Raw genomic sequence first — 21,825 nt, 5'->3', positions numbered from 1 at the left:
CAACCTTTTTATACCTACTGCACACTTCTGTATCTCTGTTAGTAGTAAAATTTTCTAACCGCCCACCGGTTCCACAGTAATGCTGATTTATAAAGTAGAGAAGTAACTTTACTTTATAAAATTTATAAATCAGAGTTACAGCAAGTTGAAGCTGGAACACCAACTAGTGGGCTGTAGGGACCAGGTTGACTACCACTGCCTTAAATGTATCTTCTGCTTCCTCTTTTGAGGTTGATGGTTCTTTTTTCTTCAAGTTGTCACAAATAATACGTGCCTTTTTGCATATTACAGTCTCCATAACTGTATCTCTTGCCAGCTCTTTCTCTTTCACCCACACCAGCAGAAGCTTCTCCATTTCTTCATGGATATTTGTCCCTAATTGGAACAGAATTGTAGTTCGTTTCACTGGATTTGCACTTTTGATGGCATCCTTTTGTTTAAGGATGGTACAAATTATAGATGTATTGTGGTCTTACAGCCTTGCCAGTTCAATCACTCATCACCATGCTCATGTTTTTCTATTATTTCTTGCTTTATTTCTATCGACATCATTCTCTTCTTTTTCTTCTCACCACTGTCCTATACACTCACTATCTTCGGCCCCATGATAGCACACAAAAAAAGTTAGTAAAAATTGCAAAAATGATGCAAGAACGAGTACAGCGCATGAGATTTGACTTGATTCTGCAGGTAACACGTGAGAAAGAATGAGATGCTGGTGTTGTGCTGCCAGTACTGGACCTGTGCGCCAACGCGCCAACTAGCAGCAACTTTCTGAATCATGACTTGTATCTCAGAATTTTGCTCGGATCTCGAACAAAAATATGGACCGAGTCACAGCTTGAATCTTGAAAAATTCGTATGTTGCTCTGCTCGTATCTCAAGGTATCACTGTAGTTGTTTTCTTTTCTAATTAATTTCTGCTCTAATTTTTACTATTTTTTTTCTGCTGACTTTGAGTTGCCTTTGTTCCTTTTTTCTAGTTCTTTAAGATGTAATGTTAGGTTTTTACTTGGTGCATTTCTTGTTTCTTGATATAAGCATGTAATGAAATACACTTTCCTCTTATTAATGCCTTGGCTGCATCCCAGAAATTTTAATGTGTGATACTGTTGGTCTCATTTGACTGTATCTTTTCATCTCTGCTTTTATTTCTTTATTGACCCAGTAATTTTTTAGAACTAAGTTGTTTAATTTTTTACATTTTTGTGGGTTTCTTTACTTCTTTTATGCAGTTGAATTCTTATTTCAAAGTCATTATCAGAAAATATGCTTTGTATAATTTCAATCTTTCTATATTGGCTGATGTTAGTTTTGTGGTCCAACATATAGTTTATCATTGAGAATGTTCTATGCACACTGGAGTAGAATGTATAATCTGATGTTCTGCAATTAACTGTCATGTAAATGTCTATTATGTCCATTTGTTCTAGTGTGACTTTTAAGGCTGATATTTTTAATTTGATTTTCTGTTTGAATGATTTATCTGTTTGAATGATTTATCTAAAGCTGTCAATGGTGTGTTAAAATCTCTAAGTATAATTGTGGGTTTGTCTGTTTCTATTTTTGGACCAGTTTGTAGATGTCATATATTTTGGTACTCCCTGTTTTGGTGCATTAATTGTCTCCTCTATCTGACTTGTTCTATTCACTATACTTGTTACCTCAGTTTTCAATTAATGTATTGAGTTCTTCATCTATGTTTTTAAAGTTTTAATGTTTTTGGTGAAGTACTCATTTTGTTCATTAATTTGTTTTTTGAGCTCATTAAATTGCCTACTGGTGTTTTCTCACATCTCATTGAGTATTTTCAGAACTTGAATTTTGTATTTTTTATCACTTAACTCCAAGGTTTTCATGTGATTAAGCTTGCTTTCTGTAGATTTTTCATTTACTTTCTGAACTATGTCTCTTTCTTGTGTAACCATAGTATTCAATTTTTCCTTTCTTGATGGCATTTGAGAGTGTTATTGTTAAGAACTCTAACAAAAAAAAACTAAAAAATGAATAATAAAAGTGAAAAATGTACAATGAATAATATAAAAAATTTAAATTATTACAAGTAAAAATAAATACCACAAAGAAACAAACAAAACCAAAAATATCAAAAACACACAGAACACCTGAAAGGCAGCAACCATGGGCCAAACCAAAAACACTAGGCTAGTGTGTTCCAAAAGGAAAGTTTATTTAAAGAACCCCAGGGTGCAGGTGGGCTAAGATAGGGTTTGGCTCCAAGCTGCAGGAGGGAGTTAGATATAAGGGTTACTTCAGGCATTTGCTGGCATGTGGTTGCCTGCACCTGGATATGTTCAGATTAGCATATCTTGGTTTGTGGCTTTGGTCACTGACTTGACAATGAGCAGGGGGAGGAGGATTCAGATGCAGAAACACTTCTTCTGCAAGATCTTTCTGATGTAGCACAGGCCTAATCAGTGTGGTCCTATCTGGTGTCCTTGGTAAATAATGAAGACAGCCAGGAGGTCAGGTATCTTCCAGGAACAGCTGAGACCTGGTGTCCAGGGGCCTGTGGTTAGGCTTTTACAAGCAACTATTGTGATTTAAACTCCCCTAATTGTTAAGTGCCACCCTAAGCTTTTCCTCACATTCCTGCAAAGGTAAACTTTTTGCTACATTTCAAAATAAAGTCCAGGCAGCCATTAAGAAAGAGAATAGCAAGCAAATTAACCACAAGATGGGGGATAAGAATGTTCTGTTTTGAGCCCTTTCCGCTCCTTCCAGCCTGCACTGCTGGCAGCTTCAGAATGGCAGCTGAGTAGTCATTTTATCTATCAACACTCACAAAAGTAAGAAATATAAAAATTATATACAGCTGAATTCAAAGAAGTGACAAAAAAAAGAAAGAAAAAATATTTCAGTTGTGAGATGTTTTTCTGTTTTCTTCCAGTGGGTGATACCATGTAACAAGTTTTAATTCTGTGAAATTCTTGGGCTTAATTCCACTGAGATGTTGCTGTCACAATGATGTAGGTAGGTTTGCAGTTGTGTTGGTGGGTGGTGTGTATTGTGAGGGCTTTATAATATTAGCAATGACAATTTTATGCTTCTGGGTGCTCCTCCCTGCATCTCAACCAACCAGGGGACCAGATATGGAGCACCTCTGTTATTCAGGGGATATAGTAGCTCTGGAGAATTAGCTATGGGGTCTGTCTCTACCACTCCCTATTCTATACTCATGAGGTAAGGGAGGGAAGGATCTAGGGGACTAGGGGCCTTTACTTTGGTTTCTTCTGTTTCTGTACCAAGTGTGCACTGTAGGCAAACCACAGGAACACTGGCCATGATTTTTCATTTTGCTGCCACCTTAGTTTAATATCTCTCCCTCTGCTCCTCAATCTAACCACTCCTCTGGGCAGAAGGAGACCCAATCACTCTGGGCATCTCCTGTCTCTGTAGCCTGGCAGAAAAAAACCCCAGTCACTCTGGTCTTTTCCCCTCTCTGGAGCCCCTACAGACAAAACCTAGACAATCTAAGCTTTCATCCTCTCTGGAACCTCGGCAGAACCCCCCCCCCCCATCATTCCTATTTTCCTTCTTTTCTGGAGCCCCAACCAGTGAAATTCTGGACAGTTCAGGCCTCTCTCCTCTCCAGAATACACCACAAAGTGTGTCTTATCTTCCACCCCCCTACATCTCAACCCTCCCCACCTTTAGTCCATTCAGTGAGCAGATCTTTCAGGCAAGCCTGTGAGCTTACCTGGGGTTGCTCCACTGCATTATAACTATTCAATTTGTTGAAATTTCAAGGGGAGAAAACAGGGGTCTTTCATGCTGCCATTATTTTGATGTCATTCCAAAGATCATTTTTAAAAAGACTATAATTTTACTTCATTTTTAACCCTCATTAAACTTTATTTTATGTAATATTTACTTTAGGCAATACTTTATTTTCATATTGCAATGATATGTTTAATATATATTTCAGTATATATTTTACTTAAGCTTTTGAATTTTTGTATTTAAAATGTATTAAATATTTTATTTTACTGATTTCAAGTAGTTAAAATATAGCATGTAAAATAATTACCAAAATATACTGAAATTTTACTTCAGTATTTATTTATTTATTTGTTTGTTTATTTTTACTTCTTAGTATTTAAATGACTGTTTAGTTTAGCATTGGAGGCCTTTCCAATCAGCCTCCTGTCTACATTTCCAACCTCTTTCCCACTATACTCCTCCCAGGGAGAGACACATTTGTTTATGTTTCCTTTTCCAAATGGAGTTTGTATCTGGCTACCTCTACACCTCTGCCCCAGGCCCCTTCTCCTATTTTTATTCATAATGTGTAAGTTGAACAAGCACAAATGGTTGACTAAAATCTTAAAGCAAACTTATTTTGACTCCCACTGTTTGTTTTTTTTTATGTCCGCACCAATGGCAATTTCTTCCTCACCTCAAGTAAAGATACCAATTTTTTCTCAGAGGTAATAAAAGTACTCAGTCATTTTTTTAAATGACTTAAAAATTGGCAAAATAAAGTAGTAGTCAGAGATTAAAATGGTAGTCCTAAATAAGAATAATAACGTCAAATTTATTTTAAGTTGAAGTTTACCCTCTTCTCCAGCTTGACATGGCCACAGGCTAAAAGTGTGAAATGTGATGGTGGAAAAGAGGATTTTTGACTGCTTCTCTCTTAACCTTCTTTCATGCTCCTTCTCTTACTCTATTTTACTAATCTGTTTCTGATCCCTGTAGGGTCTGGTGTTTGGGGAAGAAGATTAGCAAACGGGGATTTGGGGAGAGGATTACAGTAACAAAATTCTTAGTTGATTGGTATTGAATAGGTGATTAAGCTGGTGCTCTCTGGACCTTGTAGACTTTAAAGCCTATTGCTCCCTTGAGAGTCTTTTGTGGGTTCCTCAGAGATCTTCCATTTCCCCCGTGCTTCCATAGGTCTAGGTATCTAGCAGCAGCTTATTTTCCGCTCTCTTATACTGAGTCCTCTCACTTTGCATGCGGTCATTCTGAACAGAAGCTGAGCAATATCATACTAACTCTCTTTCCCTCAAGGACCTCATCTGGTCCATGGGAAACATCGTTTGCCCATATAAACTCTGGGAGTGCAGCTACTTCTCCATATCTCAGCCATCTATTTATTAGATTTAGCAAGTGTAGGCCAATCAGCAGTCCTGTGTCCCTCAAACTGTAGGAGATACACATTAAGCTCTGCAAACGGTTCCATCAAAGTTTAGTCCTTTGGTATGGGGTGAAGAATATTGGTAGATATGCTCCAGAGAAAGGCAAAGTTCTTTGCACCCAATATTTCTTTTTAAACAAATTCTTTTCAAGATGCTTTCTGTCCCAAATTCAGCATCTCTTTATGCCATCAATATAGGTGACAGTATAAGAGTTACCTGCCTCTTTCCCCTCCCTTTTTTATGACCTACATAAGTGTTTGCACTTTGGTCTGACACATAGCTCTGAAATGTGTCTTAGCTGAAACTTTCATTTTAACAACTGTTACCATCCCAAAAGCTCATTTTCATGCCTCTACCTCCACAAAATCTTCCCCATCATTCACAAGGTAGTAATTTTTTACTTCACTGAACTGTTAGGTGTAGAACATTGTGCCATTCACATGGCACTTATTTTATGCCTTGGAATGCAGTTATTTAAATATACTTATTTCCACCAAAAATGTGTGTAAGTTTCTCAAAGGTAAAGACTTTGAATCTTCATGTTTATTTCACTAAAGTCTTACACGTGGTATTATATTCAAAATAGGAATGGCTCAATACTGCTGTGTATTAAAAAGTCTTTAAAAGTAGACAATCTTCTCAGTTCAACCTATATCTATTGAATATGTGCTGAGTTTTAAGCACTGTACCCAGCTGAGGATACAGGCTCACACAAGGCATAGTCCTGTGTAGCAGCACTCATAATCATTAGAAGAAGCTTGAATATTACCCCCCTAAATTATATTAACCCATAATAAAGGTGTGATCTAAGTTGTGCACAGGAAGGAGTACTTAACTGTAACCAGGAGACTCATAGAAGTCTTCCTAAACTTGGAACTATATTGTTTTAAAAATCTATAATTTATATATCATAAAATGTACTCTTTTTAAGTATAATTAAGTGATTTTTAGTATGTTCACAAAGATGTGCAAGCATCACCATTATGTACTTTCAGAACATATTTATTACCCCAAAATAAACTTTATATTCATTAGCAGCCACTCTCCATTCCTCCCTCCCCTAGCCCCTGGCGACCATTAACTCATACCCCACTCAGACAAAGAAATGTGGCCTAATTAGAGTAGCACACATTTGCTTATACATTGGATTCCTCTTGATACTGAAGGAAGCTTTTGTCTCTATTTCTTTTAGTGATGAAAATACTAATTGCAATTTTTTCATCAGATAAGGTTTTCTGAGGTCCCAATTCATTTAAAACATGAGAATTTGCCTCTCAGAGAGGGTGCTTCTGTTTGCCATTAAAAGGCACTTATTACTGATACTAAATGGCCAAGTGATATTTCTGGGGAGATTGGAAGTCCTGTTTCTGTGACCAGCCAGGGGTCAGATATACAAAAAGCTCATGGTGCTTGGTGTTTTTTTGTTGTTGTTGTTGTTGTTGTTGTTGTTCTGAAGAAGAGCTAAGTGTTTCTTTGACCAGCTGGGGGAGGAAAAGAGAGGAATGGGAGGATTTCTTGCCCCCCTCATTCTCCTTAGCAGCTCCTTTCCTCCCTTCCCCATAGGACCTGTCTTTCAGAACAGAGGTCCTCTAGAGTATAGAGGAAGAAGGGTGTCACCTGCCTTTAAGAGTAATAACTGTGCACAATGCTGCTTGGAACTGGCAATGTTTGTGTTAGGTTTAGGTTCAGGGCTCCTTTAAATCCAGAGCTCCTTTAAAACTCAAATTCCCCTTACCCAACTTCCCACTAGGGCCATTTCTTCAGTAAGCATCTTTCTTGCCCAACCTCTCCCCTTAAGCAACTCCACTCACCGTGAGAAGATTCTAAGAAATGTCCTTGAGACAAGGCCATTATGAGGGACCTGAGGGTTAAGAAAGGGTTAACAAAGGGAGACAGTCTGTAACCAAGGCCACAACCCAGGTGTAAGGCCAGTGGCCACTGCCATGGCCATGCAGATTTGCATTGAATTCAAGCAGACTATTAAGGAACAGAGGAGCTGGATGATGGTGGGCCATTCCAATTTATTGGTGGCTCACCATGACAGGCAACCCAAAAGAAGACAAAGGAAAAGGAAAAAATCCTGCTTTTCGCATTAGAAGGCAAGGGATCAGAAAAAAACCAACTACGCTTCTCAGTGGCAGGGCACAATCTCCTCTTCTCCCCCGTGAGGGAAAGTATTTACATCCTTACGATAGTACTTTCATGTGCTACTGCACTATTTGCACAAAGGGCTTGAAGCTGGTATACCTGTGAGCAAGCCTAACAGCTATTTTCCCCACATGAGGATATGCTAATCTGGACATGTCCTGGTGCAGGCAACCCACACCAGCAAATGCCTGCAATAACCCCTATATTTAATGTTCCGTCCCGCAGCTCAGGGATGACACCCTGTAAGGCCGTGGTTCATGGCCATGCAGGTTTACACTGTATTCCAGCAGATGATAAAGGAACTGTGGAGCCAGAGGATGGTGGGCTATTCTGTTTATTAGAGTCTCACAATGGCCGATGAGCAAGCAGGCAGAGAAAACTGTTTTCCTCTCTCTCTCCAGATTCACAGGACTCTCGAGAGCCAAAACAGGTCGGGGGAGGGAGGACCCTTTTCCTGGCAAACAATAGCAAACCATGGCCCCTCCCAAGCAGGCAGGCAATCCACAATTTGCAATCAGCCACCCTGAGGGCAAGCACCCACAGCCATACATAGACCATACCCATGATGCTGCCCCATGCTCATGCAACAATTAGTCAAAGTACAAGTGAGCAAACCTAACACACTTGTTACAACACACCCTTTGCTGATCTCAGCCTGCTTGCATCTAGGTCAGGGGTCCCCAAACTTTTTACACAGGGGGCTAGTTCACTGTCCCTCAGACCGTTGGAGGGCCAGACTATAAAAAAAAAAACTATGAACAAATCCTTATGCACACTGCACATAACTTATTTTAAAGTAAAGAAAACAAAACAAAACGGGAACAAATACAATATTTAAAATAAAAAACAAGTAAATATAAATCAACAAACTGACCAGTATTTCAAGGGGAACTATGCTCCTCTCACTGACCACCAATGAAAGAGGTGCCCCTCCTGGAAGTGCAGCGGGGGGCCGGATAAATGGCCTCAGGGGGCATATGCGGCCTGCAGGCCGTAGTTTGGGGACCCCTGATCTAGGTGCTTTTAAAATAAACTTTCCTTTTGGAATACACTAGTCTCATGTTTTTGGTTTGGCCCACGGTTTCTGCCTTTCAGTTTGGAGCAATAGATTAACCATGGAGGGATTGTCTGACTCCTAATCAGGACTCAAAGGAAGAAAGAACATTGAGATGTAAAGATATATGAGGGCAAAAGACTCATGTAAAAAAAGGAAACTAGAACCCAAGCAAGCAGAATATTCAAAAGACAGCCACACACTATGTATACTAATGAAGTTTCCATGACACCCTTTGGCTCAGGTATGTCTTCTTAATAATTTATTTAACAACTCACCTTCCCTCTGCAAACAGGTGGGAGGGGGAAGGGACTTTGCAAATGTTTCCTCACTGCTCCTTCCACTGTCTCTGAGAGGAATATCAGGTTGTCCAGAAGGCTTTTCTTGGGGTATCTAGATGGAGAAACAGGCTCCGAGTGCCTGCATTTGCATAAGGTAACAGAGTGAGACAATGGCAGTTCTGGGACTAGCAGGCAGTCCATCATCAGTGCCATATGGACAGTGCCTAGGTCCCTCGGGTATCTCAAGAAGATGGGATGGGGCTGAGGAATGTAAGCAAGTGTCAGTAGTTGAGTGGACTTTGAAATGGATGCAGGCACTCAGACCACACTGGACTCCTGTGGAAAATGATGCCACAGAGACTTCATCTCTGGTTGGGTCTTGTTCAGTTGGTTTATGGCATGAGGGATGTTTGTGGCATACTCTCTCCACTGCCATCCCCCTAGACCAGATCCATTCCCCTCCATACCTGGAGTTGAGGCTGTTTTTTTCTGCCTATATGCTCTCCTGTCAGTTGGGACTGTGCACACTGCTGCCAGGGGCATCTTCCTGAAGCATCACTTCTATCACGTCTCTCCTGATAGAAAACCTTCTATGGTGGAAGTCACATCAGTACTGCAGATATGCTTTGTTTGACTACATGATGTTTTGAAATATTTCAAATTTATTTCCAATATTGAAAAAAAGATTTAGCCTGACCTGAGGTGGCACAGTGGATAAAGTGTTGACCTGGAATGCTGAGGTCGCTGATTTGAAACCTGGGTTTGCCCAGTCAAGGCACATACAGGAAGCAAGTACTACAAGTTGATGCTTCTAGCTTCTCCTCCCCCTTTTCTCTCTTTTTCTCTCTCCTTTCCGCTTTCTAAAAAAAAATCAATGAATAAAAAAATCTGGAAAAAAATTATCTTAGATAAAAATCTGAATTTTGAGTTTTTTGGGGAAAATCAGTATATTTGGCAAGTCTAGGCCTAAATTTGCACATTGCAATTGATTAGAGCAAAGTAGCATCACTGCCTTCAGATCGAGCATGTGTTATTCAGTTCACTTCAGTCTCTACAATTGTTCTATCTACACACCTCCCCAGCTTTACTGGAAGGGTGACTTGCCTGGGTCCTCTGGACTGAGTTTATATTTCCTGTTCTATAGCAAACCCTGGCCCAGAACAGAGGGTTCCAAACCAGGCTCCACATCATCATTACTGAAGGGAATTGTAAGGCCAGTGGCCATGGCCATGCAGGTCCACATTAGATTTGGGAAGACAGTAGAGGATCTGTGAAGCCAGAAAATGGTGGGCCATTCCATTTATTAGAGTCTCGCAACAGTGGACAAGCAAGCAGGCAGAGAAACCCGCTTCTCTCGCTCTCAGGGCTGACAAGTAAACAGGCCCGGGGGAGGGGAGGACCCTTCTCCAGCAAACAATAGCAAAAAATGACCCCTCCCAATGATGGCAGGCAATCTGCATTCTACAATCTGCCACCCTGAAGGCAAGCACCTGCAGCCTTACATATACTTACATATGTGGTGCTGCCCCGTGCTCATGCACCAATCAGGCAAAGTACAAACGAGCAAGGCTAACACACTTCTTTGCTCAACAGGGATTCAGCTTCAGGGTCGTCTTGCCCAGTGATGATAATTCACATTTGGGTTTAAAAGCAAAAACTATCTCTGGCCAGTAAAATCAGTCAGTTAGAGCATCATCTGAAATGGCAAAATTGCAGGTTCAATTCCTGGTCAAGACACATACAGGAAGTAACCAATGAGTGCACAACTAGGTAGAACAACAAATGGATGCTTCTCTCTCTCTCCCTCTCCCTTCCTCTCTCTGTCTCTCTAAAATCAAGTGATAAATGAATAAAAACAAGATCACACTACAAGTGATACTTCTTTTTAGCCAGGGAGTAGCACTGCGAGTGGAAAGGAGGATCAATTATAAAGAGATTTTTGAACTGTACTACAAAAACAATGCAGTTTAGTAACTTGGTTATGGGGAGTGCAGGAAAGAAGAGCAGGGTGGCTCCAAAATTTATGGCTGAATAACTATGTAGATAGTGGTGATATTAACTGAGATAGGAAGCCCTGGAGGAGGAGCAGGTTTGAAGAGACCACCCAGATGGAACTATACAGAAAGCAGTTGGATCTCTGACTCCCGGGCTCAGTGGCAAGGCCTGGGTTGGAGATAGAGTTTGCAGAGCCCCAAGCATCAAGGTGACTGATGAAGGCATTAGAGTAAAGAAATGGTCAGAGATGGGAATGTAGTCTGAGAAGAGAATAGGGCCAAGCTCAGAATACGAGGGAGAATCAGGCAGGAGGAGGGTCAGTAGGTGACTGAGAGGAGGTGATCACAATAGCATGGCAAATATCAGGAGAAACAGGTCTCAAAAGCCCAGGAAAGAGAGAGCTATTAGAAGGGAGTCACATAAAATGAAATCTGAAAAAAATTCTTTTTGATTGTGTTAGGCAAACAAGTGTGTTAACCTTGCTCACTTGTACTTTGCCCGACCGGTGCATGGGCACGGGGCAGCACCTCCTGTGTATAGTCTCTGTAGGGCTGCAGGTGCTTGCCGCCAGGGTGGCAGATTGTAGACTGCAGATTGCCTGCCACCATTAGGAGGGGCCATTTTTGCTCCACCTATTTGCTCATCAGCCCTGAGAGAAATAGTTTTCCCTGCTTGCTTGCTTGCTTGTCCACTGTTGTAAGACTAATAAATGGAATGGCCCACCATTTTCTGGATCCACAGTTCCTTTACCATCTGCCCGAATCCAGAGTGGACCTGCATGGCCACAGCCGCCAGCCTTACAGATTGAGGAATTGGGAGGAGTTGTTTTGTTTTCAGAGGGCAATATATTGGAGGATTGGAGACAGAAGCTTTATTGCTGTGAATTAACACATACATGGGAGAAAAAAACTGTTATTTGCCAACTATTCTTTTGAGAAGTTAAGAAGAAGGAAAGGAGTAAAGAAGTAGTTAGAGGAGTTGCAGAACTAAAGAAGGTGTTGTTTCAGATAGAAGAAGTGTGAGCATTTTGATATGTGGCAGAGGGCAGTGGAGAAAGAGAGACTGAACTTTAAGGCATAGAGAATGAGTGTGGAGCAAAGCCTGGTAAGACAGTGCAGGGTGGAATGAAAAACACATTACCAGCTCTAAGATTTGGAAAAGTGTTCCTTCATGCCATGGGTCAGGAGAAAGGTGAAGAAGGAGGCTGCTTGTAAAGAAATGGGAAGTCAGAATTCATGTCTGATTGCTTCAAACTTTTTTGAAGTCCAAGGCAAGGCAGGTGGCTGAGGTTTTTTTGTTTGTTTGTTTGTTTGTTTTTTGTATTTTTCTGAAGTTGGAAATGGGGAGGCAGTCAGACAGATTCCTGCATGCGCCCGACCAGGATCCACCTGGCATGCCCACCAGGGGGCGATGCTCTGCCCATCTGGGACGTTGCTCTGTTGCAACCAAGGAGAGGCAGAAGCCATGGAGCCATCCTCAGCACCCGGGCCAATTTTGCTCCAATGGAGCCTTGGCTACAGGAGGTGAAGAGAGAGACAGAGAGGAAGGAGAGGGGGAGGGGTGGAGAAGCAGATGGGCGCTTCTCCTGTGTGCCCTGGCCGGGAATCAAACCCGGGACTCCTGCATGCCAGACCAATGCTCTACCACTGAGCCAACCAGCCAGGGCCTCAGAATCCAATTTTATCAGCATTTTTGTCACCCCATAAAAATCCTTCATGCCCACTTTCAGCCAATCCCCATTTCACTCCCAGTCAAGTGCTAATCTACTTTTTGTCTTTATGAATGTGTCTTTTCTGGACATTTCAAATAAATGGGATCATACAATATATGATGTTTTTGTCTCTTATTTTACTTAGAATATATATATATATTTGGTATTTTTCTGAAGCTGGAAACAGGCAGTCAGACAGACTCCTGCATGCGCCCGACCGGGATCCACCTGGCACGCCCACCAGGGGCGTCTGCCCATCGGGGCGTCGCTCTGTTGCAACCAGAGCCACTCTAGAGCCTGAGGCAGAGGCCACGAAGTCATCCCCAGCGCCCGGGGCCATCTTTGCTCCAATGGAGCCTTGGCTGCGGGAGGAGAAGAGAGAGACAGAGAGGAAGGAGAGAGGGAGGGGTGGAGAAGCAGATGGGCGCTTCTCCTGTGTGCCCTGGCTGGGAATTGAACCCGGGACTTCCGCACGCCAGGCCGACGCTCTACAGCTGAGCCAACCGGCCAGGACCTACTTAGAATATTTTTTAAGTTCATCCATGTTGATCATGTTTCAGTACTTTATTCCTTTTTATAGCTGAATAATAGTCTACTGTATGAATATATCCCATTTATTTATTCACTCACAGGTTGATGGATGTGTGAATTGTTTCAAGTTTTTGGCTCTTATGAAAAATGCTGCTCTGAACATTCATGTTCATGGGAATGGAATCCCTAGGTTCTACAATAAAATCTTGTTTCATTTTTAAAGAACCTGCCTCTCTGTTTTCCACTTTACATTCTCACCAGCAATGTATGAGGGTTCCAGTATTTTCACATTATTACCAACACTTGGTATTGTCTGTCCTTTTTTTTATTTTATTTTTATTTTATTTTATTTTATTTTTTTACAGAGACAGAGAGATAGTCAGAGAGAGGGATAGACAGGGACAGACAGACAGGAACGGAGAGATGAGAAGAATCAATCATTAGTTTTTTGTTGTGCATTGCAACACCATAATTGTTCATTGATTGCCTTCTCATATGCGCCTTGACCGCGGGCCTGCAGCAGACCGAGTAACCCCTTGCTCGAGTCAGCGAGTCTGGTTTCAGCTTTTGCTCAAACCAGATGAGCCCGCGCTCAAGCTGGTGACCTCGGGGTCTTGAACCTGGGTCTTTCACATCCCAGTCCGACACTCTATCCACTGTGCCAGCACCCGGTCAGGCTGTCCTTTTTATTATAAACATTCTAGTGGGTGTGAAGTGGTATCTCATTGTGGTATTCACTTACATTTCCCTAATGACTTAAAATGTTTAGCATCGTTTGATGTGCTTATTAACCAATCATATATCTTCTTTGGTGAAATAACTAGTCAAACCCATTGCCGATTAAAAAAATGAGTTGTTTGTCTTCCTATTGCTGAGTTGTGAGAGTTCTTCCTTACTTTTTATTAGAAAATTCTTTTTCTCCACAGCCTCTCCAACACTTATTACCAGTCTTGTTGACAATAGTCAATCTAACAGATGTGAGGTGGTATCTCATTGTAGTTCTGATTTGCATTTCTCAAATAGCTAGTGAAGATGAGCATCTTTTCATATAACTGTTGCCCATTTGTATGTCCTCTTGGGAGAAGGGTCTGTTCAGGTCCTCTCCCCCTTTTTAATTGTTTTGCTTGCTTGTTTTTTGGGGAGCTTTGTGAGTTCTTTATATACAGTGGTACCTTGAGATACAAACAGATCAACATACTTTTTTTTTTTTAAGATACAAGCTGCGACTCGGTCTGTATTTTTGTTCGAGATCCAGGCAAAATTCCGAGATATGAGTCGTGATTCTGGAAGCTGCTGCTAGTTGGTGCATTGGTGCACGGGTTCAGTATCAGCAGTTTTATATATGAGTTGACTGACTTATGAGCTCAGTTACAGAACAAATTAAATTCGTATTTCAAGATATCACTGTATTTTGATATTAACCCTTTATTAGAGCTGTTGTTGGCAAATATCATCTCCCATTTAGTTGGCTGCTTATTTGTTTTGTTGTCAGTTTCTTTTGCTGTGCCGAAGCCTTTTAGTTTGATATAGTCCCATTCTTTTATTGTTGCCTTTTATTTCCCTTGCCTTTGGGGTCAACTTCATAAATTGTTCTTTACTGCCAAGGTCCATGAATTTAGTACCTATGTTTTCTTCTAGGTAATTTACTGTTTAAGATCTTATTTTTAGGTCTTTGGTCCATTTGGAATTAATTTTTGTGCAGGGGGAAAACTGTAGTCCAGTTTCACATTTTTGCATGTGGCTTTTGAATTTTCCCAGCACCATTTAGTGAAGAGGCTTTCTTTTCTCTATTGTATGTTTTTGGCTCCTTTGTTGAAGATTATTTGTCCAAATATATGTGGTTTTATTTCTGGGCTCTCAGTTTTGTTTCATTGGTTTGTGTGTCTTTTTTTCTGCCAATACCATGCTGTTTCGATTACCATGGCTTTATAGTATCATTTGAAGTCAGGTAGTGTGATATTGCCGGCTTCATTCTTTTTCCTCAGGATTGCTTTGGCTATTTGGGGATTTTTTATGGTTCCATACAAACATGGTAATTTTTTGTTCTATTTCTTTTTAAAACAATGACATTGGGATTTTGATGGGCATTGTATTTCATTTGTATATTGCTTTGGATAATATGGCCATTTCAACTATGTTGATTCTTCCAAACTATGAATGTGGTATATTTTTCCATTTATTTGTGTCTTTCTCAATTTCTTTTAATAATGTTTTATAGTTTTCAGTATATAAATCCTTCACATCCTTTGTTAATTTTATTCCAAGGTATTATATCTTTTTGCTGTTGTTGTTGCAATTGTAAAAGAAATTGTTTCTTTTAGTTCATTTTTTGAAGTTTCATTGTTGGTGTATAGGAAAGCAATGAACTTTTGTATATTGATTTTGTATTTTGCAAATTTTCTTTAATGGTTTATTGTTTTTAATAGTTTTTTGGTGGAATCTTTGGAGTTTTCTATATACATGATCATATCATCTGCAAAAAGTGATACCTTTACTTCATCTTTCATAAATGCCTTTTATTTATTTATTTTTATTTATTTATTTATTTTTTTAAATATTTTTTAAGGCTTTATTCATTTTATTTATTATTTATTTATTTTTAATTTTTTTACATAGGCAGAGATAGACAGGGACAGACAGACAGGAACGGAGAGAGAGATGAGAAGCATCAATCATTAGTTTTTCGTTTTGCGTTGCGACTTCTTAGTTGTTCATTGATTGTTTTCTCATATGTGCCTTGACCGCGAGCCTTCAGCAGACCGAGTAACCCCTTGCTGGAGCTAGCGACCTTGGGTCCAAGCTGGTGAGCTTTTTTTTTTTTTGCTCAAGCCAGATGAGCCCGTGCTCAAGCTGGCGATCTCGAGGTCTCGAACCTGGGTCCTTCTGCATCCCAGTCCGACGCTCTATCCACTGCACCACCACCTGGTCAGGCGAATGCCTTTTATTTTTATCTTACCTGATTGCTGTCGCTAAAACTTCCAGAACTGTTGAATAAGAGTGGAGAAAGTGTTAACCTTGTCTTGCTCCTGATTTTAGAGGAAAAGACTGCATTTTTTTTTTTTTTTTTTTTTTTTTTTTTACCATTTAGTATGATATTAGCTAATGGTTTGTCATATGTAACCTTTTTTTATGTCAAGGTACTTTCTTTCTATACCCAAATGTTAGAGCTCTCTCTCTCTTTTTTTAATTCATGAGTCTCTCTCTTCTTCCCTCTGTAGCATCTTTAGTTGCCTGTCTTTGGCATTACTGATTCTCTCCTTTATCTGGCCTGTTCTAAACTTGCAAGCTCATTTTTTAATTTACATATTGAATTCTTCATCTCTGTTTTTAAAGTTTCAATCTCCTTGGTTAAGTATTCATTTTGTTTTCTGAGCTCATTAAGTTGCCTATCAGTGTTTTCTCATATCTCTTTGAGTATTTTCAGAACTTCAGTTTTGAATTCTCTATCATTTAACTTCAAGCTTTCCATGTGATTGAGATTTCTTTCTGGAGATTATTCATTTTCTTTCTGAACTGCATCTCTTTCTTGGATAGTCATGATATTCTTTTTTTCTGCCTTGAGGGCAATTAAGAGTGGTATTGTTAAGAAAGGAAACCAAAAACCCCACAAAAATAAAGATAAGAATACATTTTAAAATTAAATTATATTAAAATTAAAAGAGAAGAGAAAAAGAACAAAAACCAAAAAACAATCAAAAACTAATAGAACAACAAAAACTAAAGAACAGAAAATTAGAAGAAATATTTCCAAGAGGTTTTTTTTTTTTTTTTTATCTTTTTCCAGTAGGTGTCACTTGAATACAAGTTTTAGCTCTGGAAAAATCCCAGGCTGAACTCTGCTTAGAAGCTGATGTAGCAAAGGGAGAGGTGGGGCTGCAGTCACGATTATGGGTGGAATTTGTGAGGGCTTTACAGCTTTAGCAGTGGTGATCTCAAGCCTCCAGGTGCTCCCTCCTGCATCACAACAGAGCAGGGAACCAGACACAGAGCACCTTTGTTCTTCAGCAAAGGTGGGGATATGTCTCTGCCATTCTTGTACCTGGGAGGGAAGGGAAGCAGTATTTGGGAGGTTGCGGGAACACTTTGTATTTTTCTATCTCTGCCTAATGTGTGGGCTGTGGGCATACCTTGGGGACACTGGCAGTGATCCCATGCTCTGCTGCTTTGGTTCAGTATCACACCAAGTTCCCCCAATCTCTCCACTCCTCCCAGCAAAAGGAGAGCCAGTCACATCAAGTTTCTCCCATCCCTAGAGCCCTGGCAGATGAAAGCCCAGACAGTCCAGGACTGTCTCCTCTCCAGAGCCTGATCATGAGTGCTTCTTACCTTCTGCCCCCCATTTTTCACCCTTCCCACATTTTCTCAATTAGGTGTGCACAGCTCTTTCAGTCACACCTGTGAGCCCACCTAGGTTTTGTTTGCTGAGTTATAGCTGTTCAATTTGTTGAAATTTTAAGGGGAGAGATCAAGACTCTCTCTCACACCACCATTACGCTGACATCACCTCCAACTGCTTTCCTCTTGCAGCTTTTAGAATTCTTTGTCTCTTACCTTTGGCATTTTAATTATGATGTGTCTTGGTGGGCCATTTTGGGTTCATCTTTAATGGGACTCTCTGTGCTTATTGAACTTGTGTGACTTTTCCTTCATCAGTTAGAAAAGTTTTCAGCTATAATTTCTTCAAAGAAGTTCCCTGTCCCTTGTTCATGCTCTTCTTCTTCAGAAATCCCTATGATGTGGATTTTGTCTCATTTGCTGTTGTTGCGGAGGTCTCATAGGGTTTTCTCTGCCTTCTTGAACGTCTTCTCTTTTTGCTTCTCTACTTCTGTGCTTACATTTATGTTGTCCTCTAAATTGCTGATTTGATCCTACACTTCTGACTGGTTCTTTTTTATGGTTTCAATGTCCTTTTTAATACTATTTCTTTGTTTTCTAAAATTATTCACTTTTTTCATAAGATCCTCAAGCATTTTAATAACTATTATTTGAAACTTTGCAACTGGTCATTTAGTTACTTCCATTATAGTTAATTCTTTTTTTCTGGCAATTTCTCTTGTTGATTTATTTGAGGTATATTTCTTTGTGTTTTCATTTTGTCTGTGTACTAGGTAGCTCTGCTCTGACTCCTGAATTTGTTGTGATGTCTTTATGAGGATGGTGGGCTCGGTGGTACTAACCTCTAGGCCATTTAAGCTCTTTGCTCAGAAATGTGTCTTAAAAGTTATATTTACCCCATGTTGTATGTGAATCTTGGATGCTCACAAGGATGCTGTTAGCCCTTTTGTGGGTTGATTAACCCTTCAGGATGGCTGGCTCTAAGGGTCAACCTTGATCACATGTATTAGACTCTGTGTAGTGTCTGTCCTATAGGTTGTAGTTATTCTCAGCAGGGTCTAATGCCTGCTAGACTCCTCTTTTGGCATGCCACCTGTATGGCTAGTTGAGTCTATTATTGGTGTGGTCTGCAATCCACTACTGGCTGTGTTGATTCTGAGTCCTCTTGGGCAGGGTTTGGATACGGGTTGATGTCACACATTGTAACCAGTCATGGCCTACCTGTAGCTACTGTGGTCTGTAGCTACCACTTTATTCACTGTTTATCCCTGCATTTTCTATGTCTGGGTATGTGTGAGAGGAGCCAGCCTGTGTGTAAAGGTCAACTTCCTCCTGCTTAGAGCTGATGGCAGCTTTGTAAAAAGGTCCAAGTTCCTTAACATTTTCTTTCACTTTTCAGCTGCTCCACCTCATCTTGCAACTGCCAGGTCTTCCCACAGAATCTTCTTTAGAAAGACTGTAGAGTAGTCTCAGACTAGCTTTACCCCACCAACACCTCCTCAGGTTGCAAGCTTGGTGAGTAAAGCAACTGTAGTCAGGAGGACAATGTTAGTGGGACCTCCTACTTAAAAGAGGTCTCTTGGTCAGGATCTCAGTGCTATTTCCTCAGCCACTGCTGGTTACTCTGGGGATACTTCCCAGAAAGGTGGGCAGCACGTTCTGGTTGAGTGGAGCCGACTGTCCTCTCTGCAAAAGTTTGTTTAGCTGAGGAGCCACTGGTCTCAAGAAGGAAGGTTGATAGAGTCTTTCACTGGGGCTGACTTTGACTTTTCCCCCAGATAGTGGCTAAGCCCCTCATCTAGTCCCAACAGTAGGCTCCATTACATTTTGAGTTTCTGAGCTCTATGCCTCCTTCCCTTCCCCCTATGGAACTTAGCTCAGTGGAGCAGGATATTCAGAAATTAGGCCGCCTGGGCCCTGGCCGGTTGGCTCAGCGGTAGAGCGTTGGCCTGGCATGGGGGGGACCTGGGTTCGATTCCTGGCCAGGGAACATAGGAGAAGCGCCCATTTGCTTCTCCACCCCACCCCCTCCTTCCTCTCTGTCTCTCTCTTCCCCTCCCGTAGCCAAGGCTCCATTGGAGCAAAGATGGCCCCGGGCGCTGGGGATGGCTCCTTGGCCTCTGCCCCAGGCGCTAGAGTGGCTCTGGTTGCAGCAGAGCGACACCCCAGAGGGGCAGAGCATCGCCCCCTGGTGGGCAGAGCATGGCCCCTGGTGGGCGTGCTGGGTGGATCCCGGTCGGGCGCATGCGGGAGTCTGTCTGACTGTCTCTCCCCGTTTCCAGCTTCAGAAAAATAAAAAAAATAAAAAAAAGAAATTAGGCCGCCCGACTGTGAGGCTCTCCCTTGTCCAATTCATGATAGCTGCTGTACAGGTGCTGACCACTGAAAGCAGAATTTGCCTCAGCTGGCTTTGATGCCTGATGAGCTCTCCCTCTGGTAATGTTGCGTGTAAAGCTCATTGGGTCTTTCTCTGATGTTGTCTGTAGCTGGCCACTGAATATGTTGGTTTTGGACCTCTTAGGAAGAAACCTGGTGCAAAGCAGTGTAAGACACTGCCAGTGACTGCCTTCAGCAACCTTTTTGAGCAAAGAAATCCAGAGTTTGTAGCTGCCTCTACTAGGTTTAGCTTTACATGGAAAGACCAAGCTGCACCTATAAGCTGGCTTTTACCAGCACTGAGCCTGGGGTCAAGTCCACAAGGTTCCCTTAGACCTACCTCTTTCTGCCTCTTTCTGCTGGATGCCTGGAGCTAATCAGACATAAGGAAAGGTGGTGGGTATAGTTTCCACCCCAGGGCCCCACGTGTCATCTGTCCTGAGTTTTTTTCACAGACCTCAGTAAGATGTGACCATTAGAAACCCAGTGGGTGTGACCTCTGAAACTCAGAGATTTGGTCTGCCTACAGTCTAGACACAAATCTCCCAAGGAGTAGAAGCAGCAATCATATTCTCAGAAAAGAAGAGAGAAAGCTCCTGCCTCAATGCCAGACAACTGAGTCACTGTCACCTCTGAGTCTTTTCAGCTCTTTGCTTCCTGGCCAAAGCTGCTTACTTCTCAGCATAGCCCAATCTCCATGAGGAGGGGCAAGAAAGGTTCCCAAGGTTGTAGCAGTTGCTTTCCCCCAGACTGATGCTCTGCCCAGGAATGATGGCAACTTTGGTATTGGCCAATGACTCCGTACAAGGGCCCTGGTGACTTTCCCCACCCCGTGTCTCTTCTCAAGGCCACCAATCTCACACTTTCCTCATGAGACTCTCTATGAAACTCTAGTCCTCTCAGCCCTCCCTCCACTGGAGCCCAGGGTAAGTGACTATGAACAAGGTTTTCCACATTTGCCCTTTAAGAGGGTGCCTGCATCTCTGAGGTCTCCCATCTCTTTCTCACAGACAGAAATCTCACCTCTTTTCACCACTAATGTACTATGTGGGCACCTCTTCTAGACTGGTAATCTAGTCTGGGGTGTCCAGCCTGGGGCTGTGGATCCACACCTCTCAAGAAAAACCTCTCTGCTGCTAAAATGTCCCTCCAGACCTTCAGCAGTCATTTGCTCCTAGGAGTGGGAAGAGCCCTTTTGACATCTCCACCCTTCCTAGCAGTCTTAATGTAGCTGCTTCTGTGAGTCTTTGGTTATAGACGTCTCTTCATTTAGTCCTAAGTTGGTTTTTCAGGATGATTGGTCTTAAATTTAGTTATAACTCCAGTTTGGTCCTGAGAGGAAGTGAGTGGAATGTCTGTCCACCTACTCTGTTGTCATTTGGATACCCCAAAGTTTTCTGATATCCTTGCTTTTACCTGTTGTGGTTTGCTGAATCAAAGCAGATGAATTTGATACAAGTTCAATGTTGTTTCCTTCAAGAATCAACTCATCTTTCTGGGCTTGAGATACTGAATGCCTGACTTTATCCAAACCCTGCAAATTTATTTTTTGCCCAAGAAATTTCTGAATGAGTCAACAAGAGAACCATTCTTCTGAATAACATTGTTGGTGGGGAAGTGAGCATGCACAGACCTCATGTAACAAGAGCACAGTGTAATGTTCTTGATTACATTCTGTACATGCCTGCAGCTAGTGCCAATGGTAACCATTCTCCACCATTCTATTTCCCCACCATTTGTCAAATTAGAGCCTATTCTTTTTCTTCCCAATAAGACTGAGTTCTACATTTATGTGATAGAAATCCTTCTGTGTGGTGCCACTGGGGCCCTTCACAATAAACATGTGTCCCTCAAAGTAATGTTCACAATTTCTGGGATGTTGACAATCTTATTGCTGAGAACGGTCTTCATCTTCACAGTTGATGAGGTAAAGCTCAGTGACACTTCTTATCAAGCATTGGCCTCACTCCTATAGAATAAGGGCTGGGAAGTGGGTGGCCACTGAATGTTCAGAGTGTCCATCCTGGACTCAGGATGACTGTTCTTAGTTTTTATTGATAAATATCTATAAAACTATTTCTACACATCCCCAATTTTATAAACTCTGTTAGTCAATACAAAAAATTCAAGTATTTATTTTGTTAGTTCTGTTTTTGCTTTCTAAGAGTGCACAGTATAACAAGAGAAACTAACATTTATGAACAACTCTGATACTGGGCAGACAGAGCAATG

General features: G+C 41.4%; 1 pseudogene; it reads right to left on the bottom strand.

The window, feature by feature from the left end:
• Positions 1-163: 163 nt before the first annotated feature.
• On the bottom strand, positions 164-21,504 carry LOC136392053 (large ribosomal subunit protein uL6 pseudogene; annotated as a pseudogene).
• Positions 21,505-21,825: the final 321 nt, after the last annotated feature.

The sequence above is a fragment of the Saccopteryx leptura genome, chromosome 2, assembly GCF_036850995.1.
Source record: "Saccopteryx leptura isolate mSacLep1 chromosome 2, mSacLep1_pri_phased_curated, whole genome shotgun sequence".
Classification (NCBI taxonomy): Eukaryota; Metazoa; Chordata; class Mammalia; order Chiroptera; family Emballonuridae; genus Saccopteryx; species Saccopteryx leptura.
Note: the sequence above shows the minus strand (reverse complement) of the source record. Positions and strands in the feature narration are given on the sequence as shown.